The sequence below is a fragment of the Cololabis saira genome, chromosome 15 (genome assembly GCF_033807715.1).
Source record: "Cololabis saira isolate AMF1-May2022 chromosome 15, fColSai1.1, whole genome shotgun sequence".
In the NCBI taxonomy this organism is placed as follows: Eukaryota; Metazoa; Chordata; class Actinopteri; order Beloniformes; family Belonidae; genus Cololabis; species Cololabis saira.
In genome coordinates this window covers 40,909,656-40,922,796 of record NC_084601.1, presented here as the reverse complement: position 1 = coordinate 40,922,796, position 13,141 = coordinate 40,909,656, and positions in this window count along the sequence as shown.

The window sequence follows — 13,141 nt, the reverse complement described above, 5'->3', positions numbered from 1 at the left end:
CCTTTGTTCAAACTCCTCCCTTCACTATTATTCTGAAGAATAATCTACCTTGAGACAAATTTTTGCAGTTTAGTTATCCTTTTCCTGATTACATCAGGTGGTGCCCCATTTTGATAATTCAATTTGATAATCTACTTTATTAATTATTAATGATTGTCCTTCGACATTAATGACTCTTTGATAACTGAACCAGCACCTCCCCTGTGGCACAACATCAATGATATTAGAAATAAATATATGGCTTTATATAAGTTATCCTGTTGTGGTAGAATAAAATATCATCCAGCACAGAGATTATGTTTATGTTCATGTTCTGGATCTCTGGAAAGCGTCTAGAGACAACATCTGTTGTATTAGACGCTATACAAATAAAATTGAATTGAATTGAATTGAATGTCATATGTGTGAAAAAAAACCTTGAGAAAAAACAATGTGCTGCCTCCATTACACTTGCTGCGCATAATTAGACAGCCAGATAAACTCCTTCCTGACATCACGACTCTGAAGACATTTGACTCTTTATCCACAGGTTTATTGATGTGGTGAGGAAAGGTAAAACTAGAACAGGAATGCAAAAAATATAAATCAATAAAGAGTTGCTTTTAAAATACAAAATAACCACAACATGTACCAGCTTAAACTTCAACATGAATTAATCCACATGTTTTCTTTTATCACTTTTTTTAACTGTGACAGGATGTATGTATTTATTATCATTTTCTTAACTTCAAATGTTGTATATTAAATAATATCCTTCATGTCATACATTTTCTGCAGATTTCCTACTACGCCCACGTGGCCAGTATCAGAGCCGTTTAACATTAAACTTCAAAAATGTCAAAAATAATTCTCTACAATTGTAAATTATAACAAAACAAATCGATACATACCCACAACGCTATCAAAGGCATAAAACGTAAGCAGATGTTGCTGGATTAAACAAAGGTGACCGGTTTTCTTCAGCTCTCTTGCTTTCCACCGGATATCCGGGCTTCTAGTCACATGACACTCCCTGTAATTAGTCCCTGAGTCTCTTAAAGCGACCCCAACAAAAAACAGACTTGAGCTAAAAACTTTAACATTACTTCACCAAAACAAACAATTTTCTCCTCTTTTTATAGAAGGCAGTTAATGTTTCTTTTTTTCCTGTAAAGTTGGACATTTTAAAGAGTAGGTGAATTACTTTCTTTTTGACAGTTGTGGAACTGCAACAAAATTAATTTCTGCATGAGACCCAATGCAAGAAAGAGATGGTCGACCTTCCTGTCCTGAGCACCAAGAAGAGGACTGGAGTGGTTTTCCATGTCCAAATAATAACACTGTAAAGTCTCACGGGACGTTTCACATGTTATGCTAACGTGATAACCGCTACACTACAGAAACTGACATGCTTTGACCTGCAAAGTCGGCGGGCATAACAAAAAAAATCCTGTAAAACATTCTGCTAAAAGTCTTGACAGCAAGATGGATACTGCAGGTTTTCTCCTGGCTGCTCTGAAAGACTCATTCTGCGAGAAATATTTTATCTCTTCCTTTTTCTTCGAGTCTTTGCACATTGACTTTGAAGTTATCTTCATATGAATCATATTAGAAATAAATGTATGGCTTTATATAAGTTGTCCTGTTGTGGTACGATAAAAAAAATCATCCACCACAGAGATGTCATGGGTGTGAAAACAATCTAGGAAAAACTTTTTTTTTTTTAAAGGCAGGTAATTAATATATTTCTTTTTTGTTATAAAGTTGGACATTTTAAAGTGTAGGTTAATGGAGAATGACTGGCGTTTGGTCTGCAACAACTGCAACAAAATTCATTTCTGCGTGAGACCCAATATGAGAAAGAGTTGGTCGGCCTTCCTGTCCTGAGCACCAAGTAGAGGACTGGAGTGGTTTTCCAAGTCCAAATAATGCTATTGCAAAGTCATACATGTTTCTACCCAGTTTTGAACAGGGGCCCTTTCGCGTGTTAGCAGAATGTGATAACCACTACACTACGGACACTGCCATGCACTGAAATCGCAAATCAAAGATAACAGAAGAATGTACACAGTGTTTCCTCTAGGAATTTTTTCAGCAGTGGGGGCATGCTTCCCGGGGGGGTGGCGGCGGCGGCGGCCTAAATGTACGGCGTACACAAATGACCACTTGACAGCAAATGTAACTTTCAAAACCTATTTATTGGCTTTTATCCCTGAACTTTTGAAGAACAATCCCTGAACAATAAATAAATGTTACTTCAACTTCAACTCTAACCAGTTGAAAATGTAAAAAATAAAAACAATAACATTAAATAAATAACATGTAAACATCAGCTAGATGAGGCTGTGTAGACTCAACGACAAAGTTTGCACCCAGGCTCAGAGCACTTAATTTTCCTTGGCTTTTTAAAGAAGAGCTCTAAGGCTCTGTTGTAGGGAAATTCTCCCAGAGGTGGCCCATTGAATGCAGTATGATGATTCTATATGCCTACATTAAAACATTCTTGTTCATACTGCATTAATATATGCTCATTTTAAACTTTCATGTAAAAAGGGGGAATAAGTCAAATTTACCAAAACTGTATTTATTAAACAGTTACTAAGCAGTGAGTGGCACAAACATAAAAAGTGTCATTTCAAAACAGAAAGTGCACGTTGCATCTCTGACTCCCCGTCTGAAGAACATCTGCTAAGAACATCTTCTGGTCCTGGTTTTCCCTGGTTTTACCAGGTTTTACCTGGATGACCAGGTTTCACCTGGTTTTACCAGGATGAGCTGCTCTGAGCAGCAGGGGCCCCTTAGAGCACCTTTATATTAAATTGTAGGTGCAGGGACTGCAATGTTTCATCCTCTCCTCCTTTACTTTGCATCACTTTCACGTATTGTTAGAAATATGACGTCATATAGTCTTGTTTGACTTTGTTTTGATGATAGTGATTGATTTCATGTGGCCACATTTAAGCAACACTAGGTGACGTTTCTCAGCTATTGAAGAGAAAAGCCTGAATTATGGTTCCGCGTTAAATCGACGCAGAACCTACGCCGTACACTACGGCGTAGAGTATACGGCGACGCGCGCTTACGCCGTAGGCTCTGCGTTGGTGTAACGCGGAACCATAAATCAGCCTAAAGGCTCGGCTGTGCGCGGACGCGTGTCGCGCTGAGCGGCTCCTCAACTCTCCGGAGAGCCGTGCGAGGAGAAAACATCCCCTCCCGTCTTTACTAAACCGGTTTGCTTTGAAAAGAGTCGCGTAACAACCGCGCGGATGAGCTCACGGCGCAAACAGGCCGAGTTTGGGAAAGTTAAAGCGGGGAAGTGAGCGGCGGTCCCGGACAGCAGCGCCGACACCTGCAACTGGTCGGGGGCCAATGATAATGCACACACGACAGCACGTGACTGACGTGTGTAACAGGGAGGGTGCGCTTGTTTTATGTTTTTGTGTTTATGGTTGCTTGCTTGCTGATTGGGTAACGTATTGCATCACGCATCGCGTCACTTCCTGGTGTTTGCGGTCTGTGCTGCTGCACGGCGTGCAGGCTCAGATCTCTCCCGACTTTTTATCTAAAACTTAGACTGTTTTCTGGTAAAATAGCACTATATCTGGTACATTACTGTCTTTATTTCAACACTCGCTCATTTTCTCTTCCGTAACTTTCACTGTCACCAATCACCCATACATTTTCTGTCCGTTAGCCTCCGTTAGCATCTTAGCATGGCCTCTCCGGCTCCCACCGCTTCACCTCTTTCCTGCTCAGTGTGTGAAATGTTTAGTTATTCCTCTGCCTCCTTTAGTGAAGACGGTAAGTGCTTAAAGTGTAGCTTATTTGCAGGGCTGGAGGCGAGGCTCAGTCAGTTAGAGGTCCGGTTCGGCCAACTAGACCATAGTCCGATAGAATCCTCTGCGGACCGGCCCGTAGCAGCTGAGCGTAGCCGCTCCCCTGCAGCTCCCCGGCAGCCGGCCAGGCAGGGCAGCTGGGTGACGGTTCGGAGGAAGGGTAGTCTTAAAGGGCTCACGGAACAACACCACCCGCTTCATGTGTCTAACCGTTTTTCCCCACTCAGCGACACATCTGTTGAGAAACCGACCCTGGTAATTGGAGACTCTATTGTGAGACATGTGAGGCCGACTCCAGAGACCATAGTTAGGTGTATCCCGGGGGCCAGAGCGGGCGACATGGAAGCAAATTTGAAGCTACTGGCAAAGGGTAATCGTAAATATGGTAAAGTTATCATCAATGTCGGAGCTAATGACTCCCGTCTTCGCCAGTCGGAAGTAACCAGAATGAATATTGTCTCGGTGTGTAACTACGCCAAAACCATGTCGGACTCCGTAGGTTTTTCTGGCCCCCTCCCAAATCTGACCAGCGATGACATGTTTAGTCGCATGCTCTCGCTCCGCCGCTGGTTGTCTCAGTGGTGTTCAGAAAACGACGTGGACTTTATTGACAACTGGGAGACATTCTGGGGAAAGCCCGGTCTGATTAGAAGGGACGGCATTCATCCCACCCGGGATGGTGCAGCTCTTATGTCTAGAAATCTGGCCAATGTTATTAGACACTCCCCCTGACAATGCAGGGTCCAGGCCAGGATCCAGAGCTGTAGTTTAACACACTTCTCTGCTGCTTCTCGAGGACCAACGCCTGCCAACAAAACTGTAGGATTGCATTATGTAATTAGCGACTCTAAAACTGTAGGATTACATGATATTGGCGACTCTGGCCAGGTGCCTAGCAAAATAGAAGTGGTTGCAGTTCCCCGCCCTCCAAAAGTTCACCAGGTGCAGCGTTTTGGAGGCGTTAACCAAAATAACCTTGTAAAAATTAAAACCAATGTACATTTGGTACCAACTACAGACCGAAAAAATAGAAGCGGATTACTAAATATACGATCATTAAGCTCTAAGTCTCTGTTAGTAAATGATATAATTACAGAGAGCAGGAGTGATATTTTCTGCTTAACAGAAACATGGTTACAGGAGGAAGAGTATGTTAGTTTGAATGAATCAACTCCGCCCGGCTACTTTAATCATCACATTCCTAGAAGCACGGGCCGAGGCGGAGGAGTCGCAGCAATTTATAACTCCAGTCTCCAAACAAAAATTGAACCTAAGTGCAATTATAATACATTTGAAGCCTCATGCTTGGTCTGAAATTTCCGAGCTGGAAATCAGAAAAGCCAGTTGTGTTAGTGGTAGTGTACCGGCCCCCTGCTGGTGCGTATCTAGAGTTTTTGTCTGAATTTTCAGATTTCCTTTCTGGATTATTGATCAGCACAGATAAATTCATCATAGTGGGTGATTTTAATATTCATATGGATGTTGAAAGCGATAATCTTAAATTAGCCTTCGATTCTCTTCTAGAATCAATGGGTATCTCACAAAAAGTGAATAAACCGACGCACTGTTTTAATCATACTCTCGATCTCGTTCTCACCTACGGTGTTGAAACTGATGGTCTGTTGGTGTCACCTGTAAACTCCCTTTTATCCGACCATTACTTAATAACGTTTGAATTTAATTTTGTTGATGTTGAAGTGCAAAATAGGAGGTATTATTTTAGCAGATGTTTGTCTGATGAAGTTATTGTTAAATTTAGGGAGGCCATTGCTTATCTTACGACAGTGCGAAATAGTGATGTAGTCGAGGCCAGTGACCTGGGTTCTACCTCTGCAGATGTTGATTTCCTTGCTAGTAACACTGCTGATTTGTTGCATTCAGCTTTAGATGAAGTTGCTCCTTTGAAAAGGAGGGTTTCTAGCCACAGGAGCTTAACTCCCTGGTATAATTCAGATATCCGCATGTTGAAACAAAACGTGCGTAAAATGGAAAGGAAGTGGTACTCTTGTAGGTCTGTAGACTCTTATCGTGAATGGAAAGATATTCTAATAGTATATAAAAAAGCCATTCGCAAAGCCAGAACAGCTTATTATTCAACGTTGATAGAGGATAATAAAAGTAACCCACGTTTTCTGTTCAGCACTGTAGCCAGGCTGACAAAGAGTCACAACTCTGTTGAACCGTGCATTCCTGCAGTTCTCAGTAGTGAAGACTTTATGAGCTTCTTTAACAGTAAAATCACGAGAATTAGAGAAGAAATCAACCAGCCGGTTGTAGGTGTTTCTTCAGCTTTAGGGACTTCCCTAGGCTCTGACTTGTCTCTAGACTATTTTGATCCTATAGACCTCCCTGAGCTGACTTCACTCGTTAATAGAGCTAAGTCAACCACATGTATGTTAGACCCCATCCCGACTCGACTATTCAAACATATTTTTTCTCTTATTGGTACGACAATACTGGACCAAATTAACCTATCCCTAAGTTTAGGATATGTACCACAGGTTTTCAAAGTCGCAGTAATTAAACCTTTACTTAAAAAACCTTCTCTTGACCCAGACACCTTAGCTAATTATAGACCAATTTCCAACCTTCCATTTGTATCTAAAATTCTGGAAAAGGCAGTTTCAAGCCAGTTATGTGACTATTTGTATAGAAATGATCTGTTTGAAGTCTTTCAGTCAGGGTTCAGAATGCATCATAGCACAGAGACAGCACTGGTTCGAGTCACGAATGACCTCCTTATGGCCTCAGATAAGGGATTAGTTTCCATACTGGTTCTACTGGACCTCAGTGCTGCTTTTGACACTATAGATCATGGCATTTTACTGCACAGGTTAGAGCATGTTGTTGGGATTAAAGGGACAGCTCTATGTTGGTTTAAATCATATCTATCTGACAGGTTCCAGTTTGTTCATGTACATGAGGTTTCTTCAGAACAGTCAAGGGTCTGTTATGGTGTTCCGCAGGGTTCAGTGCTAGGGCCAATCTTGTTCAGTTTATACATGCAGCCATTGGGAAGTATAATCCAGAATCATGGCATACACTTTCATTGTTATGCTGATGATACGCAGCTCTACTTGTCTATGAAGCCGGATGAAACAGAACCGTTAGTTAAACTTCAGGCATGTCTTAGGGACATCAAGGACTGGATGTCCAGAAATTTCTTGCTTCTAAATTCAGATAAAACAGAGGTTATCATTCTTGGTCCAGAGCATCTTAGGAAGGGATTAGATGGTGTTGCGATGGCTTCCAGTGCAACTGTGAGAAACCTTGGTGTTATTTTCGATCAGGATTTGTCGTTTAAACCATATGTCAATCAGGTTTGTAAAATAGCCTTTTTCCATCTCCGTAATATTGCAAAGATTAGGAAAATCCTCTCGCAGAGTGATGCAGAAAAACTAGTTCATGCGTTTGTATCTTCTAGACTAGATTACTGTAATGTGTTGTTAGCAGGATGTCCAAGTAACTTGCTGAATAGGCTCCAGCTGATCCAGAATGCAGCAGCACGAGTGCTGACAGGAATCAGCAGGAGAGACCACGTCTCTCCAGTGTTAGCGTCGCTCCATTGGTTACCCGTAAAATTCAGAATCCAATTTAAAATTTTATTACTTGCGTATAAAGCCCAAAACGGCTTAGCTCCGCATTATTTGCAAGACCTGATAGTGCCTTATATTCCTGTCAGAGCTCTCCGTTCTCAGAGTGCAGGTTTACTCGTAGTTCCTAGAGTATCTAAATGTAGATTTGGATGGCGGGCGTTCTGCTATCAGGCACCACTACTATGGAACCAACTTCCAATCTGGGTTAAGGGGGCTGACACCACCTCCACCTTTAAAACTAAACTTAAAACATTTCTGTTTAGTAAAGCCTATAGTTAGTGTTTAGTAAACCTCTAGCTGGTGTTGGTAAATCTCTAGGTAGTGTAAACTTTAGTGTGTCAGAGTCGCTCCTGTAGTTTCTTGTGCTGGCCCCCCCTTCTCCTCCCTTTTCTCTCTTTTGTCCATGTTGCAGCATCCTTTGCCGGACGGTCTTTCCCCGACCCTGCACCCCAACCTGGGACTTGCTGATTGGGCCGGAGCTTCGGGAGCTGCGTGCTGGCCTGCGGTCCCCACCCCTGGTCATCCCGTTGCTGGCGCCCCCTTCTCCTCCCTTTTCTCTCTTTTGTCCTGCAGGTGGTCGTGGGTGGCTGTAGCTTGCATTACGGAGCACAAGTCTTTTCCTGACCCTGCACCCCAACCTGGGACTTGATGATTGGGCCGGAGCTTCGGGAGCTGCGTGCTGGCCTGCGGTCCCCACCCCAGGTCATCCCGTTGCTGCTTCCACCTGCCTGCTGTGCTGTTGCCGTCCCTGACCCACCAGTCTGGCCCTCGGCAGGAGGGTCCCCCCTGATGAGCCTGGTCCTGCTCAAGGTTTCTTCCCTCCTAAAGGGGAGTTTTTCCTTGCCACTGTTTGGCTTAAGGTTTTTCTCCCATTAGGGGAGTTTTTTACCTGCCATTGTTTATGTAATAACTGCTCGGGGGTCATGTTCTGGGTATGGGTCTCTGTAAAGCGTCTAGAGACAACTCTGTTGTATTAGACGCTATATAAATAAAATTGAATTGAATTGAATGTTTCAGAGAAGGAGAGACGAGACGACAGAGTGAGAAAAGCCTGTAATTTAATGAAAAAAAAAAAATTATAACAAAAAAAATTTTTTTAGGCGTGGCGGCTATGATTTAGCAGTGGCGGGCCGCCACTGCTGAATGAATGTAGAGGAAACACTGGTACAGGTCCTGTGAGTGGGAAGAGTTTGCAGAAAGCAGAATTCCACAGTGAAAGGTACTGACGGACCAGTCGTAAAAGTGAGCTACTCCCTTCTTGAATGAGATGTTGGTGAAGACGTAAACATGTCGGGTGAAACAGGAACAAGAAAAAAAAAAAAAGGGAGGAACTTTTGAATGCAGTTCGCGGTGGGGCCAGGCGCGGGGTCGATGAACTGGGGTCAGGCCAAAAGGCACTGTTAGTAATTAGGCATTACATACACACAAATTGTATTAACCACCTTTCCACCCATCCCCCACATTACATTTTGCACACAGAGGGATGGGTGGACGAGGGGGGGGGGGGGCCCGGGGGTGGACTAGGGGGTTGCCCTAGAGGGCCAGGAGTGACACGCCCCACAAAGAGACACTGACGGGGACTGGCTTCTCTGGAGAAAAACACTCTACCATTCACACGCCCCCTCAGGATGAGGGTCGGACGGAAAACCCTGAAACATTTTTTTTTCTCGTATCACCCCCTCGTATCACTCCCTGTAACCTGATGGGAAGAGAGTTACTAATCGGGTTAGGGATGACTATTCAGTGTGGATCCGATTGTTTGACGCATACCTTTCTGGACGGAGGTACACGGAGTGGATCAACCACCCAGTGGACAATGCATGTTATCTCCTCAGCCAGATCTGGCCGCAGATATATATTGGACTTTGTTTGAACCAGAAACACCGGCTACTCCTAGCCCCTTATACGGTCTATCAACAGTGGCGCCCCTGAATCGACACCCTGGGTCCTTACGCTCCTCCCCCCAACCCTTTACATCTCACATTATTTTATGACATGACACCCAATGGTACCATGAGGCCTTCCAAGAGAAAAAGGGGGACCATTGGAGTATTGCATGCACACACATGTATGTTTCGGCGGTAGGCGTAGTCGCCTCCGCTGCACTCACGACTGCACGACTAAGGTGGTATGAAATGACGGATGAGGCCTACCCTCATGTGTCATTGGCTTTGCGCCCAGGCCATCAGGCTAAGGATTTAAAGCCTCCAAAGCAAAATTACAATATGCTAGAAGACAGATTTAATTCCCGGGGAGATTGGTGTCTCAAAAAGGGGTGCACATCTCTCCAGAACGCTGTTCCTCCATCCTCCACCATCCCACACCTTTGATTGTGGGGGACATGTTGTCCTTTTTAAGACTGACAACGTAATACCTGACTACACCTTCACCACCCAATAGTTGCACGACGTGGTGAAACAACTAGGCGTTAGGAACCGAACAATTGACATTGCACAATTAGATTGGGCCGAGGCCGCAGAAAAGGCGTTTATTCTTCTGACACAATTGCTATTGTCGGCAGCAGTCCTCCCCGCCCCAGATTACTCGTCTCCGTTTTATTTAGATCGTTCTGTAAAAGAATCATCAGCAAGTGTCCTGTTTCAGAAAAAGGGGGAGTATGGTTGATAATCATGTATGACATGGAAACACGACCCTACATGCACACAGCATGTAGCAGCTACGGCGAAAACACCATTTGACGAAGCGATTAATTTGTTTGTAGCCGGATACTGTTTTAAACACTGGAACAAAGGGTTACAATTAGCATATGCGATAGTAAACGAGGAAGACGAAACATGGGTAACAGTAGAAGCTAGAAGGATTGAAGGCATCCAATCAGAATCAGAATCAGATTTTTTAGACAAGTTTGAACATTGCCCAACAAGGAATTTGACTCCAGTTATTTCGCTTACCACCCAGATTTAGAAGTAGCAACAGTAATTAACAAATGTACGGTAGATAAACAATGTGGCACGTATTAAAATATATACGATTAAAAAGTGAAAGGTGCAGCAGTACTGAGGTAGACATTGTAATGACAGCTCTTAATAAGAAATATAAGAAATATAAAATTTTTGAAAAGTGAGCAATCAGCCCAGAGAATAGAAGTATTGGCAATAATAGTGGCCTTGAGATGGGAAATGGAGATTGAAATGAGTTGAGTTAAACCTGAGACCACCTGATATATGGTACAAGCATTATGGGAGTAGTTATATTCTTTAAGGTAAAGAATACCACAGTGGGCAAACAAATGGCGATTAGGTGAATTAAATTCAGTCCAGGAGATGGCACGAGTAATCTTTTTCTTTTTTGTAAAAGGTCACATTTTTTAGGTAACTGGGATAAGTATTACACTAAATAATATTACAGTAATTTAAATATGGTTCAAGCAAAGGTTTATAAAGAATGAGAAGAGAAGAACGTGGAAGGAGGTGTTGAAAAGCAGACCGACATGTTTAGATTTTTAGATATTTAGATATTCAGTTTTGCACAAGTGATATATATGACAATTAGAGTTTAGACAGTCATCAATGAGGACCCCAAGGAACTTGGTAGAGTTTACTTTCTTTATTTTTTTCATCATTTATTTTGATCTGAAAGGCCAGATTTTCCATATTCATTCGTTCTTTATTAAAACTAAATGATATATAATTTGTTTTCTTAATATTAAGAGAGATTTTGTTCATCTTGATCCAAATATCCACCTTAGAGAGCTCATTGTTAAGGAGATTTTAAATTTCATGAATGTTGTTATGTGATACAAGAAGGGTTGTTTCGCTGGGCATTCCCGGAGGGCATGCCAGTGTTTAGCCCCCTGGGGCAGATCATTTTCAACTTTATTCTGTGCGAAGATGTGTCTTTATTTAACATTTAACAGTGAACTACGAAGGAGCTTAGCAAGAAGGTGTGGCCCGATACAGTTTAAGGGCGCACGTGAGATCTTGGGATGACCAATACACCAGAGACAAAACCGTTGTGAAAATACAAATTCTTATTTTATTTAATGTCTATAAAAAAAAAACAGGATTCCTTTTAAAACAATACAATATATAACACCATCACACTCCCGTATTTTGGGGCAGGGATGAGGGGATCCTCGCTAAGGACAGGGCTGAGGCCCACCAGCAGGGGGGGTTACCAGAGAAATGGATCAATGGTCCAGAGATTCACACCATGCAGACACACGTGTCACACTAACCGTAAACCAAAATAAAGTAAATTAAATAAACCAAGAACTGCAAACGTAGGATAATATAAATCAAAAGGCACAGCAAACTAATGAAAACTAAGCATACGTGAAATTCACACACACGGAAAATAAAGCACCATCACCCAAAGGATTTGGCTTGCCACCCCGCCGTGGACACTCAGCACCTGAAAAGCAAAGAAACCAAAATAAAGGGTATTAGGAGATGAACAATCAGGGACAAACATACAAAACCAAATGTAAACAGTACAAAAGTAATGGAAAGAAAAATAAAGAAATTAACCAATGTGGTTACCAACCACACACGACGTATGACGTCAACAAGCTCTCGAGCCCCAAACCAAATAACAAATATGACAAAAAGAAAATAAACTCTGCCCAAAAACCTATTGGTTATCTGCAGTTATATAAATGGACCTCCTGCCAATAGGTTTAAAGCAGGGGCAACAAAAACACAAATTAACCCAAAAGAAGAATATCCCTCGCACCACGCTCCAAACACACACACGCGCGCACACACGCACGCACGCACACACGCACACACGCACACATGCTAAAAACTTAGTATAAAAAGTGTTGGATGCTCGAAGGTCTTGCAGCCTCTTCACGTGAGCGGCCGCGTCAGTCCAGCCAGACCACGGCTCTGGGTTTTTCCCGTAGACAAGAACGCTGGCAAGAACGGCAGTGGGGGCTAAAACCAGCAACACCTAAGGACGTACAAAACACTTAATTGATGCCACAAATAACTGCAGCGAGATCGGGATTCATAAAGATAAAAAGACACATACCAGGCGATGTAAGGCTTCTTAATCATTCTAGTTTTAGTTTTAGTTTTATTTATTCGCACATACAAGTTAAAAACAAAAAGATACATACATGTTAATATTGTGCAGGAGAAGTTGGAAGCCAGAAGGCTTATCGAGAACTTCTCCCAAAAGAACACACATCAAAATACCAGTTGTAGATTCACATGTTTAGATGCAAATATACCAGTACATACACACAGTACAGATTATTACAATACATATAATAATAACCTCTTATTGAACTTAATATGATTGAGTGACCTTACATTATTCTACTGCAAAAGCATTTTTTTGTAGTTTGTTTTGAAAGCTAGCAGAGATGGTGATGTTTTTAGCCAAGGATCAATAGCATTCCAAAGAATGGACCCTCGATGTCTTATTGAGAACTGCCTAAGAGAAGTACGACTATAGGGTATGTGCAGGTTCTTGGCTTGCCGAGTGGGATATGGATGAATATCGGAATTCAAAGAAAGAAAACACTTAAAACCAATTGGAAGGTTGTGACAGTTGTAAATACATTTGTACACAAACAAACATATCTGCAAAGAATTCACCTCAGAGACAGACTAAATGTTTAGCTTCTTGAAGAGAGGAGCAGATGGTTCTAATCGATCCGAAAAGGTAGCCAGTCTAACAAATCTTTTTTGAAGTTAAATTATTTTTTGAAGATTGGATGAATAGGTGCTAGCCCATATTATATTACAGTACGATATGTAA